We start from the raw sequence: 13,611 nt of genomic DNA, 5'->3' as shown, positions 1-13,611 counted from the left end.
TTTCCCTCTTTTATGAATTTAGGTAGCAAAGTTCAGTATCTATGACTTTTTTCGTTTATAGGAGTCATAGATACTTAGATATTATATTATAGCTTCTATATATGTAAATATTCATATCACTACTTTGAAATTATCTTACTAGATTCATTGCTAGATCCTCATTATTTAATGTGTTACTAAGGAAACACATGTGACTATATTGTAACTTTTAAAAAATACTATTTTGATAATTGTATTTCTTTATGTAATTTTACTCTCTTTCTTTGTAATTATGTTTATTCACTTAAAAGCATTATTTTGAAAAGGATACCAAATTTTCAAATCAATAAAATGGAAAAACATGAATTATTAAAATGTAAAAGGAAAAACCTAAAACTAGCTTTCAACCTTGGCTATACAATACACTTATTTAGGGAACTGTTTTAAAATCCTAATACCTGGACTCCATCCCACACCAATTAAATCAGAATGCCTGAGTGATTTTAAAGCTCCCAAGGTGAATCTAAAGAAAGTATGGAGGAGGAAGAAAAGAAAACATTGAACATATAGAGCAGGTAGTGCAAAGTAAGATACTAAATCAAAATATGTCACTAAATCACATTAAAAGTAAATGATCAAAACACTCTAGTTAAAAGATTGTCAGACTGTATTTAAAAATGCACTTTGTGCTGCTTATGAGAGACATATCCAAAACATATGACTTTAGAATAAATATCAGTTCTATAAGTAAAGGAGAGTTTTCATAACAATAAAAGGTGTGACTTAATAAGAAAATAAAAAAATGTTTAATTTATACACTGAATGGCCAGATTATTATGATCTCTGAACGCATAATAATCTGGCCACTCAGTGTGTGTGTGTGTGTGCATACTAGAGGCCCGGTGCACGAAATTCGTGTACGGGGGTGGGGGGTTGTCCCTCAGCCCAGCCTGCACCCTCTCCAATCTGGGACCCCTCGAGGGATGTCCGACTGCCTGTTTAGGCCCGATCCCAGTGGGATCGGGCCTAAACAGGCAGTCGGACATCCCTCTCACAATCCAGGACTGTTGGCTCCCAACTGCTCGACTGCTTGCCATCCTAATTGCCCCTAACCGCTTTTGCCTGCCAGCCTGATCACCCCCTAACCACGCCCCTGCCAGTCTGATTGATGCCTAACTGCTCTCCTGCCAGCCTGTTTGCCCCTAACTGCCCTCCCCTGCAGGCCTGGTCACCCCTAACTGCCCTCCCCTGCAGGCCTGGTACCCCCCAGCTGCTCTTCCCTGCAGGCCTGGTTCCCTCCCAACTGCCCTTCCCTGCAGACCCAGTCACCCCTAACTTCCCTTTTCTGCCGGCCGGGTCACCCCTAACTGCTCTCTCCAGCAGGCTTGATTGCCCCAACTGCCCTCCCTTGCAGGCCTAGTCCCTCCCAACTGCCCTCCCCTGCTGGCCATCTTGTGGTGGCCATCTTGTGTCCACATGGGGGCAGGATCTTTGACCACATGGGGGCAGCCATCTTGTGTGTTGAAGTGATTCATATTACTCTTTTATTAGATAGGATATATATGTGTGTGTGTGTGTGTGTGTGTGTGTGTGTGTGTGTGTGTATGTGTGTGTGTATATATATATATATATATATATATATATATATATATATATATATATATATTAGAGTCCCGGTGCTTGAATTAGTGCATGTGTGGGGTCTGGCCAGGGGAGGGGACATGGGCGGTTGGCCGGCCTGCCTGCTTGTCGAACTCCTGGTCGAGGGGACAATTTGCATATTAGCCTTTTATTATATAGTATATACACCAAGTGGCCAGATTATTATGTGTTCAGAGATCATAATAATCTAGCCACTCAGTGTATATGCCTAATAGTATAGCTTCAATACATATAAAGCAAAACTGACACACAATAAGTCTATAGTAGTTTGGTGTTAGATTTGTTTTGTTTTTCCCAAAATAGTTGGATAAATTTCAAAAGTCCATGAGAAAGTAGACTAAGAGTAGTATAATCCATACCCTTATATTCATCATCAAAGATTCATTAGTAGTTAATATTTTGCTACTTTGCTTCACATCTGTGTGTTTGCATGTGCGTGTACGTGTGTGTGTGTGTGTGTGTGTGTGTGTGTGTGTGTGTGTGTATACTTTTTATTTTCTGGACCATTTGAGTTACTTTAACCCTAAATACTGTAGCACAGTGGTTCTCAACCTTTCTAATGCCACGACCCTTTAATATAGTTCCTCATGTTGTGGTGACCACCAACCATAAAATAATTTTCGTTGCTACCTCATAACTGTAATTTTGCTACTGTTATGAATCGTAATGTAAATATCTGTGTTTTCCGATGGTCTTAGGCTCTACAGCAGCGGTTCTCAACCTGTGGGTCGTGAACCACAGGTTGAGAACCGCCAGCAGGGTCGCCTAAGACCATCGGAAAACACAGATATTTATATTACGATTCATAACAGTAGCAAAATTACAGTTATGAGGTAGCAACGAAAATAATTTTATGGTTGGGGGTCACCACAACATGAGGAACTGTACTAAAGGGTTGCAGCATTAGAAAGGTTGAGAACCACTGCTCTAGCATATATCACCAAAAATCAGGGACATTTGCCTATAATAGCCACAATACAATTTTTGTTATGCTCAGGAAATTGATATAGTTATATTATACACAGTTCTTACTCAGATTTTTCTAGATTGTCACAATAATGTCCTTCATAACTGTGAGTTGGTTGTTTGATTCAAGAGCCATTCAAAGATTACCTATTGTATTTAGTTGAATATCTCTTAGGCTTCATAATCTAGAAAATTCCCTGTGATTAGATTCATGTTAAACATTTTTTATACTTATTTTTATTGATTACAGAGAGGAAGGGAGGGGAGAGAGAGATAGAAACATCCTTGATAAGAAAGAATCATTGATCAGCTGCCTCCTGTGTACCCCACACTGGGGAGCGAGCCCGCAACCCGGGCATGTGCCCTGAATGGGAATCTAACAGTGATCTGCTGGTTTATAGGTCGATGCTCAACCACTGAGCAACATTGGCCAGGCCATATTAAACATTTTTGATAGGCATACTAAATAGATGATGTCCTGTTCTTTGTATATCACTATGAGGGCAAAGGGCAGTTAATCTCATTGTTGGCCATGTTAAATTTCATTTTTTCTTTTTTTTACGAACATTGTGTCCACCAGATTCTTCCATTGTAAAAGGTACTTTTAATCTTTAATCTGTAGGGTTATACATGAAGACTGAGTGAGTTTCCTGTTCCTTGACATTTTTTTTGCTGTGGCTTCAGCATCCATTAATGGTCATGCCAGAATGGAGTTGTGTTTGTTTTTTTCGTTTTGTTTCATTTTTACTATTCTGGTTTGAAAATGGTGATTTTTTTTTCTGTCTTGCTGAAGTATTCTTCTGTAAACAAGTTTCCCCTTTTCCTCCTCTCTATTTTTAATTTTAAGTATCTCTGGACTCATAGATTTTTAAATTCAATGTATTATAATTCATTCCTATCATTATTCATTACTAGAGGCCCAGTGCATGAATTCATGCACCAGTGGGGTCCCAGATTGCGAGAGGGCGCAAGTCAGGCCGAGGGACTCCACTGGTGCACGAATGGTGCCGGGGAGGGATGCGGGAGGTTGTCCAGCTGGGAAGGGACTGCAGGAGGGCTCCAGTGTGTATCTGGCCCATTTCGCTCAGTCCTGATCAGCCAGACCCAAGAAGCAAGCTAACCTACCAGTCAGAGTGTCTGCCACCTGGTGGTCAGTGCATGTCATAGCAACTGGTTGACCGGTCAACTGTCTGCCCCCTGGTGGTCATTGCACGTCATAGCGAGCGGTTGAGCAGCCTTAGCGTATCATTAGCATATTACGCTTTGATTGATTGAACGGCCCACTGGTCAGCCGGACCCTTAGCATATTAGGCTTTTAATATATAGGGTGATATGGAAAACATCCCAAATTAGTTCAGTGGAAATTCCTGATCTTTTGATATATTCCCACTAGTATTTGAGCATTACCTTACTTTCTTGTATGAGATTATCCAGTCACATCTTATGCTTTCTCTGCTTCAACCCTAGATATGCCATTCCTCTAAGAATACAGGTTCCTTTTCATGTGGGACCAAATTCTGCTTATTGTTACTGGGATATGAATCCTCTAATTCCAGTCCATCGCTAAAGGATTCTGTCTCCCCTTTCCCCCATTCTAAATTTGTATCTCCCAGCAACTTTAGTTTATTTCCCCAGTTGTTCAACAATCAGTTCATACAAAATAATTTCTAAATGGCTGTACCAGAAAAACAACATACTATGTAAAATTCAGGATTTCTTTGCAGATTTCTTTTGGTACTTAAAATATCACCCATTGAGATTATTATAGTCAGCACACTGTGTCTAGAAGTTACCAAATTTTTTGTTCCTCCTGTGTTACTCAATATATGGCTAGATTCATTATTTTTTCCCTATTATTTTGTGTTTTTTCTCATTTCTGTAACTTAATTTAATTTTTTGGATATGTAAAAATAACTTTCAAAAGCCGAAACTACAGAAAGGATCCAAGATGGCGGCATAGGTAAACACCTAAACTGCTGCCTCGCACAACAATTTCAAAACTACAACTAAAAGACAAAACGTCTATCACCCAGAACCATGGGAAAGCTGGCTGAGTGGAAGTTCTACAACTACGGTAGAAGGAAAGAGAAAAGAGCATTGAGAGGTGCACAAGCACTGAAAAGCTGAAGTACGGAGGCACGCGATCCGGGCTGGCGGCAGGTGTTGCTTTTTCAACCCGAAGGGAGACAAGCCTCCGATTACTCTGAAATCCAGTTTCTGGGGCGATGTGGGAGACCCAAACTCCTATGGGGAGAAGCTGGTCTATCTGCCATCGGGTCGGAAAGTGGGGGTGGCTTGCTTGCAGAGCTGCGTGCAGGAATAATTGTTTACTGAGCTGGGGCGCGGGACGCAGGGATGCGGGACGCGGGGATGCGGTCGGATACGCAGAGCCGGCTAACTGGCAGCCATCGTGGTTTGCCACACCCTAGCCTAGTGACGCCCTGAGACCCTGCCCCGCACAACCTACAAACCCACCCAAGCTCCAAGCAGCGGCTTTAGCATATGAATGGCCTGCACTATCGCAGCTTAACATAGCAAACTTGCAGCCCAGGTCAGACAGCTCCAAAACCTCCAAACCCCAAGCAAAGAGGAGAAAACTATAGTTCTCGCTGTAGCTCCTGCTGGGTGGCCTCAGACAGTAGCTGACCTGCACCCCATTGGAGATCCAGAAGCCAGTGTACCTAGTGGTCAGTGTGAGACACCAGATTTCAACTCCTCACATCCATAAGTGACACATTCAAGAGACAGACTCAGTGAGCACCAAAGCCCCACTGAAACAAGTCCTGCACCATAAGCGTGTCTCCAGCGCAGCAGTTCTTCCATTATAGACACAGCGGGTCCTCACAGCCAATTGGCCTGGAGGTCAATTCCTCCCAGTGTACCAACAGCAATCAAGGCTTAACTATACCAAGACTTTGCACTCAGCCCACAAAGGGGTGTACCAAGAGCGTCCACCTCAGGTGATTGGGGAGGCTGAGCTACTGGTCCCTATAGGTCACCTACCACACAAGGCCACTACATCAACACAGGGAAGCAGCCAAAATGCGGAGACAAAGAAACATGTCACGAATGAAAGAAATGGAGGAAAGCAAACTACTGGATGACATAGAGTTCAAAACCACATTTATAAGGTAACTCAAGAATCTTTAAAAACCTCTGAGGAACTTAGTGAGACCTTTAAGGATCTTAATGAGAATGCCAAAAAAATGGAAAAGGACCAATCAGAAATTAAGCATACACTGTCTGAAATAAAGAATATACAGAAACTCAACTGTAGATCAGCGTACCCCAAGAATCAAACCAAAGATCTGAAATATGAGGAAACAAAAAACACCCAACCAGAAAAAAAAAAAAAGAAAAAAGAATCCAAAAATATGAAGATAGTGTAAGGAGCCTCTGGGACAACTTTAAGCGTACCAACATCCGAATTTTTGGGGTGCCAGAAGAAGAGAGAGAGCAAAATATTGAAAACCTATTAGAAGAAATAATGACAGAAAACTTTCCCTACCTGGTGAAAGAAATAGACTTACAAGTCCAGGAAGCACACAGAACCCCATACAAGAGGAATCCAAAGAGGACCACACCAAGACACATCATAATTAAAATGCCAAGGGCAAAAGACAAAAAGAGAATCTTGAAAGCAGCAAGAGAAAAACGGTTAGTTACCTACAAGGAAGCACCCATACTACTGTCAGCTGATTTCTCCGCAGAAACTATGCAGGTCAGAAGGGAGTGGCAAGAAATATTCAAAGTGATGAACAGTAAGAACCTACAACCAAGATTACTCTACCCAGCAAAGCTATCATTCAGAGTTGAAGGTCAGATAAAGAGCTTCACAGACAAGAAAAAGCTAAAGGAGTTCATCACCACCAAACCAGGATTACATGAAATGCTGAAGGGTATTCTTTAAGAAGAGGAAGAAGAAGAAAAAGGTAAAGATAAAAATTATGAACAACAAAATGACATCAAATACATACCTACCAACAAGTGAATCTAAAAATCAAGTGAATAAAAATCTGAAGAACAGAATGAACTGGTGAATATAATAGAATCAGGGACATAGGAAGGGAGTGGACTGACAATTCTCAGGGGGAAGTGGGTGTGAGGGGTGCGGGAAGAGATTGGACAAAAATCTTACACCTATGGATGAAGACAGTGGTGGGGGCTAAGGGCATGGGGTGGGGTGGGGAATCAGGTGGAGGGGAGCTATGGGGGAAAAAAAGAGGAACACCTGTAATAATCTGAACAATAAAGATTTATTAAAAAATAAAAAATAGCCAAAACTACAAAGAAAGATGTACTTCAACATCCCATCTCTTCCTTAAAATATCCACTTCATTTCCAAATCCTCTGAGGTTTTATTAATTTATATATGTTTATCCTTACTGCGTTTCTTTTTGCAAAAATAAAAAAATCATTTCAAATCAATTTATAGAGATCTTTTCTGCTTTTTAAAAAATACATTGGAAGATTTTTAATACACCTTAATAATTGAGATAGCAAGCATTACACACATTTTATCAAATGATGTTACAAAAAAGCCCTGACTGGGTGGCTCAGTTGGTTGGAGCATTATCCCAACACCCAACCAAAAATGGCGGGTTCCATTCCCAGTCAGGGCACATACCCAGGTTGTGGGTTTGAAACCTTTGGGGCTTATATGGCAGGCAACCAGTCGATGTTTCTCTCTCTCTCTCTCTCTCTCTCTCTCTCTCTCTCTCTCTCTCTCTCTCTCAAAAATCGATGAAAGCATATCCTTGGGTGAGGCTTTTAAAAACATTTTACAAAAAAGCTTTATATTAACACTTGTGGATATGGCTAGAGCATCACTTAGAGGGAAATTTGTAGGTTAAATGCATATATTATCAAGAAGAAAAGCTGAAAACTAATGAACTAAGAATCTATCTCAAAAACATAAGTCAGCAAATAAGCACACACCACCCGCAAAAGTGAAAAGGAAATAATAAAGATAAGAGTAGGAGGAAATAAAAAAATCAACAGAGATAAAAGTTAGAATTGTTAAAACCATTAAAATTTAAAATCTCAGAAAGGAAAAGTCACAAATAATTTCTGAATTTAAAAAGGGGAATGGAACTATATATATTGAAGACACTTAAAAGATAACAAAAGTATAACAAAGTTTTTTGTGCTCATAAATTTCACAGAACAACATTTCCCAATGGCTTCATCAGCAAAAATGAATTATATTCTTACACAAACTGGAACTGGAACCAAGGTTTGGCTGCCTGCACCATGAAAACCAAACTCTTGAGACAGATGCTGGCAAAAAAGGAATGTTTTATTTGAGTACCTGCATCTTAAGTAGATGAGGGACTCTAGTCCAGAGCCCATCTCAGCATCTCAGTGCAGGCAGAGATTTTTATGGGGAGGGAGGGGGAAGTAGAACAAAGAGAGCAGGAGGAGGGTCTGAGAACATGCAGCTGGCCCCGATATGGATCTTTAATGTCAGCATACTGGAACTGGTCAGTGCTAGCCAAATTCCTGCATTTGGCCGATCTGCGTCAACTGAGGTCATGGTCAAGGCTGTTTCTTGTACGAGCAGGAACTGGAACTGCTGATGCCTGCAATATGCTTATAAGGAAACTGTCAGTATGAGTTCCTTTTATCTGTTTGTTAGCACATTTTATTCTAATTCCGTTTCATGGTTAGCCAGAGTTATTCCCTGTTAAAAAAATCTTTGAAAATAGAATTAAAGGAAATTTCCCACAGTCATTTTAGGAGTTTAGCATGACCTTGATATAAAACTCTTCATAGTCAGTACATGAAGGGAAAATTATAGTCTGGTCACTCATGAAGAGATGCAAACATCATAAAATATATATACACTCAATCATTATTCACGAATCCATATCTGCAAATTCACCCACTCACTAAAATGTATTTGTAATTCCAATATCGGTACTAATGGCATTTTTAGAGTTATTTGTGGACATGTTCAGAGTTTTTTTTCTGACACACACCTTCCCAGTTGAAGTCAGACAAGGTAGGCTGTCTTCTTATTTCAGCTCTTCTATTATGCACCAATTAAAATCAGGATTATGTTCTGATAAATGCATTCTTAGATTATTTTCTCATTGTGCAAACATCATGGAGTACACTTATACAAACCTTGATGATATAGCCTACTACACACCAAGGCTTCAAGCCTGTACCGGATGTTTGTGTACAAAATAGCATGAGATGTATAAGGCGAACATATAAGGCTGCTGTCAGCTGCTACCATTGTAATACAACATACCATTCTATTTTTTTATAAGTAGAAAGAGTACATTCTAACATAATGATAAAAAGTGTGCTATAGTAAATACATAAACCAGCACCAGTTGTTTATTATCATTATCAAGTATGTGCTTTACTTTCATAAGACTAGCAGCACTGTAGGCTTGTTTATACGAGCATCACTACAAACAAATGAGTAATGCATTGCTACTTTATGATGTCACTAGGCAATAGGAATTCTTCAGCTCCATTATAATCTTATGGGATAGATTTGTGTCATAGATGAAGTCTAAACTTTGACTGAAATATCATGTAGAGCGTGACTGTATACGGAGGCCATTTTCAGTCTATTTAGTGTCACAGTTTTTGCATTTTAGTTTATGATTTCACTTTTAAAATGGTCTCCAAACTTAGTGTTGAAGTTCTGTCTAGTGCAGCCGTGGGCAAACTATGGCCTGCGGGCCGGATCCGGCCCGTTCGGCTGTTCTATCCGGCCCGCGGAGCCGAAAGAGCGGAGGGTTCTCTTGCTCTCCCCTCCGCTCCTTTACTTTGAATTTATATTAGTTCACACAAACACTCCATCCATGCTTTTGTTCTGGCCCTCCGGTCCAGTTTAAGAACCCATTGTGGCCCTCGAGTCAAAAAGTTTGCCCACCCCTGCTAGTGTATTAAGCACAGGTGCTATTAATAAACGCCTTACAGAGAAAATACCAGTGTTAGATAAACTTCCTTTAGACAAGAGCTCTAGTGGTATTGGCTGTGAATTCAGTGTTAAAGCATCATAATATATATACTAAATAAAATATCTTTATAAAGAAAAACACATAAATCCAAGTTATGTGCTGATCTGTTGACAAATGTGACCAGAAGCCTAGGCCTATGTATCCTTTAGGTGCCATGTTTCAGTAACTACCACTACTATTTATGCATACATAAAACAAATACTCTTAAGAAAAGTATAATATATCAAAACCAAATTAGATCCTCCCCAATAATGGAAGGTTCATTTAACACTACACAATTAATGAGTGTACTCTACCATATAAACAGATAAAAGAAAAGTCATTATCTGAATAGCTGAGTAGAATGCATTTGATAAAATCCAACAGCTCTGTGTTAAATTTAAAAAAAAACACAAAAAACACTAGCAAAATATAAAAAGTTTTTCAGACTTTAACAAGGGTAGTATACAAAACCTACAACAGTCATATTTAATGGTAAAACATTGGAATGATTTCTCTGAGAGAGAGTAGGAACAAAATAGCAGTGATTGCTTGTATTCTGTTGAACATTGTATTAGAAGTCCTGGGCAAAGCAGTGAAGCAAAAAGTAGGTGGAAGTTTGGATGTGTGGATAGACAGGAAAGGAAAAATATAAATGTCATTTTTCATAGACTGTATAATTATATATCTAGATTAGAATACCCAAAATAATACACAGTTAATCAGTTGAGGTAACAGGAACTTATTAAATTTTTTTTTAAAATATATTTTATTGATATTTCGCAGAGAGGAAGGGAGAAGGACAGAAAGCCAGAAACATCGATGAGAGAGAAACATCGACCAGCTGCCTCCTGCACACCTCCCACTGGGGATGTGCCCGCAACCAAGGCACATGCCCCTGACCGGAACCAAACCCGGGACCCCTCAGTCCGCAGGCCGACGCTCCATCCACTGAGCCAAACCGGCCCTGGCAGGAACTTATTAAATTTGCTGGATATAAAATCATTATATAAAAATCAATTCCATTTCTGTAACCAACAATAAAAAATGAAATTTTAATAAGTTTATCCATAGGGGGGGAAGCAATAATAGCATAAAATGACATAATGCCAGCAAAAGATATGTAACCATTCAAGAGAAAATGATGAAGTTATTGGAAGACAATTTAAAAGAAAACCTAAACAGATGGACAATTATGCCATTTCTGTGAACTGGAAAATTAAATATTGTAAAGATATTAATTCTCCCCAAATGGTCTTTAGACTCAATGCCTCTGTAATCAAAATCCCAATGGGATGTGTTAAATAAAGGTACTACTTATAGCAATGAACGTAAATTAACAGCAATTAATGAATAGAAACACATATGACTTTCACAAAATTAATATTAAATGAAAAAAGAAAGTCACAAAAGCAAATGTATAGTGTGTAAAGCTAAACTGTATTATTTAAACATTCAGTCATAGGTAGTAAGACTATAAAAGGACACCATTATCATTTAAGTCCGTTAGTGAATACAATTACAGATAGGGGTAGTGGATGTTATCAGGGAGGGTCTTGCTTCCAGAGTGCAGGTAGTGATCTATTGGCCTTGGTGCTAATTACTTTGTTTACTTTGTAATTAGTCTTTATTTTATTTATTTATTTTTATTGATTTCAGAGAGGAAGGGAGAGCGAGATAGAAACATCAGTGATGAGAGAGAATCATTGATTGGCTACCTCCTGCATGCTCCCCACTGGAGATCAAGCCAAAACCCTGGCATGTGCCCTTGAGCAGATCAAACCTGGGACCCTTCAGTCTGCAGGCCAGCACTCTATCCACTGAGCCAGACCAGCTCCGCTAGGGCTGTAATTTGTCTTTAAACTGTAGATATATGTTTGGTACAAATAGAAAATTTAGGAGCTAAACCAAAGACTTTGAAATGGACTAAGAATTCTTAGTAATATATTACTAAGAATTAATGTTATTAGGTTAGTCCATGATATTAAGTTATTGGTGATTGTATCATGATGTTGAATTACGTTGAATGATTAAAATACTCCATCTACATAGAAAATTTCATTTATAAGATGCACTTTTAAAAATCAAGACTATCAGAAAATTTTTGCTAACCAGTTTACTGGTATAGAATTTAGTGTGAGGCAAATTCTGCTTTTATTGTGCTCAGGAAGATCATTAGTAAATGAACCACAAAACGGTTTTATCTATAAAATGATTTTAACAACTAGTAATAATATTTAGCATGTTTTGAACACTTACCATGGACCAGATATTGGGTCAAGTAGTGTAAATGCATTATCTCATTTAATCCTGAAAACAACTTTTAAGTGTGAGTACCATTATTGTCCCCACATTACAAGTAAAGGATTTGATGCCAGTTTCTCTAATGCCAGAACTCTCATTTTTAACTATAATCCCAAGTAAGAAATAGAATGACAATCTAGTAGTGTATATAGTATTACATATTGTTATAGATTCTAATTTATCCTAACTGGTTACCATTTGGGTATTCAAATTTGTGTTAATTCAGCAGCAAATGTCAGCCATATGCCAGACATTTCTGTGGCCCCTATCTACTGGTCTTTTGCTCTGTTTAGCAATTTGGACCCTATGCCACAGAAGTTTGCAGTCCTCTTTCTTCACTGGAAGTAAAGTACTGTTGTAGTTCAAGTATCACTAAACTTAATTCAACTTTACAAATTATTATTTGTATGGGTATTACCCATACAAATAATAATCTGCTTCCAAATTGGCTGCAGTGCAGAAAATTACCTCTTAATCCCTAGGAGCAGCTCTTTTCACTGAGAGAGTGGGAGTTTGTAGCTATTCTTTGCAAAAACTAATATTCATATGGAGGTCACATTCAATATTATTGAGTTTTTTTATACACATAGAAAATAAAGCCCCTCCTTCTTCAGTGAAGTGCTGTTTCCTTATGCCCTCATAGCCCCTTTTCAGAGGAATTCTTAAATTTTATTAACAAAAATACTTTAATTGATATATATTGTTTTTATGGTACTATACAGTGATGTGTACTACATCAGACAGGTCCTATATAGTTTATTTATAATCAAATGGTGATTGTGGTCATTTTTATAAAATGTTGGGACATCCACATTTGATTAAAACTATAACCCTTACAGCCCTGGACGGTGGGGCTCAGTGGTTAGAGCATTGGCCTGCACACTTGAGGGTTGTGGGTTCACTCCCTGCCCCAGGTCGGGGCATGTACGTGAGTCAAACAATCAATCAATCAGTGTGTCTCTTTCACATCAATGTTTCTCTCCCTCTCTGCCCACCCATCCCCGCCTTCTTCTTTCTCTCTGAAAAGCAATGGAAAAATATCTTCCAGTGAGGATTAACAACAAGAAAATGTAATCGTACACATAGTGCATGCATTTTTTGGGGGGAAATCAACTTTATAGTATTTTGATTTAGTGCCTTTTCCAGGAGCTTAGCCTACTGTTTGTAAGTTAACACCTTCCTAATGGACCCTAAGGTAATAATCCTATATAATAAAAGCCTAATATATACTAAGTGTTCAACCAATCAAAGCGTAATATGCTAATGATATGCTAAGGCCACTCAACTGCTCACTATGACGTGTACTGACCACCAGGGGGCAGACAGTTGACCGGTCAACCAGTCGCTATGACGTGCACTGACCACCAGGGGGCAGACGCTCCGACCAGTAGGTTAGCTTGCTGCTGGGGTCCGGCCAGTTGGGACTGCATGAGACGGGCTGGACGCGCCACACCCTGGAGCCCTCCCACGGTCCCTCACCGGCTGTCCAGCCTCCCGCGTCTCTCCCCAGCCCTGATGGTACATCGGTGGGATCCTTCGGCCTGGCCTGTGCCCTCTTGCAATCTGGGACCCCTCAGAGGATGTTGGAGAGTTGGTTTCGGCCCGATCCCGCAGGCCAGGCCGAGGGACCCCACTGATGCATGAATTAGTGCACCAGGCCTCTACTAATGTATAAAGGAGAGAAGCTGGACAGGTTCTCTCTGCTCTGTAGAATTTAAGGAGCCGGGATTGTGTTTTT

The 13,611-nt window shown here is 39.5% G+C and overlaps 1 protein-coding gene across 3 annotated transcripts in view; it reads left to right on the top strand.

The window, feature by feature from the left end:
• Positions 1-13,611, top strand: part of SAMTOR (S-adenosylmethionine sensor upstream of mTORC1) — a 142,561-nt gene that overhangs the window by 107,818 nt on the left and 21,132 nt on the right. The window lies entirely within an intron of this gene.

The sequence above is a fragment of the Plecotus auritus genome, assembly GCF_963455305.1.
Source record: "Plecotus auritus genome assembly, chromosome: 4".
In the NCBI taxonomy this organism is placed as follows: Eukaryota; Metazoa; Chordata; class Mammalia; order Chiroptera; family Vespertilionidae; genus Plecotus; species Plecotus auritus.
This window is presented reverse-complemented; position numbering and strand designations above follow the sequence as displayed.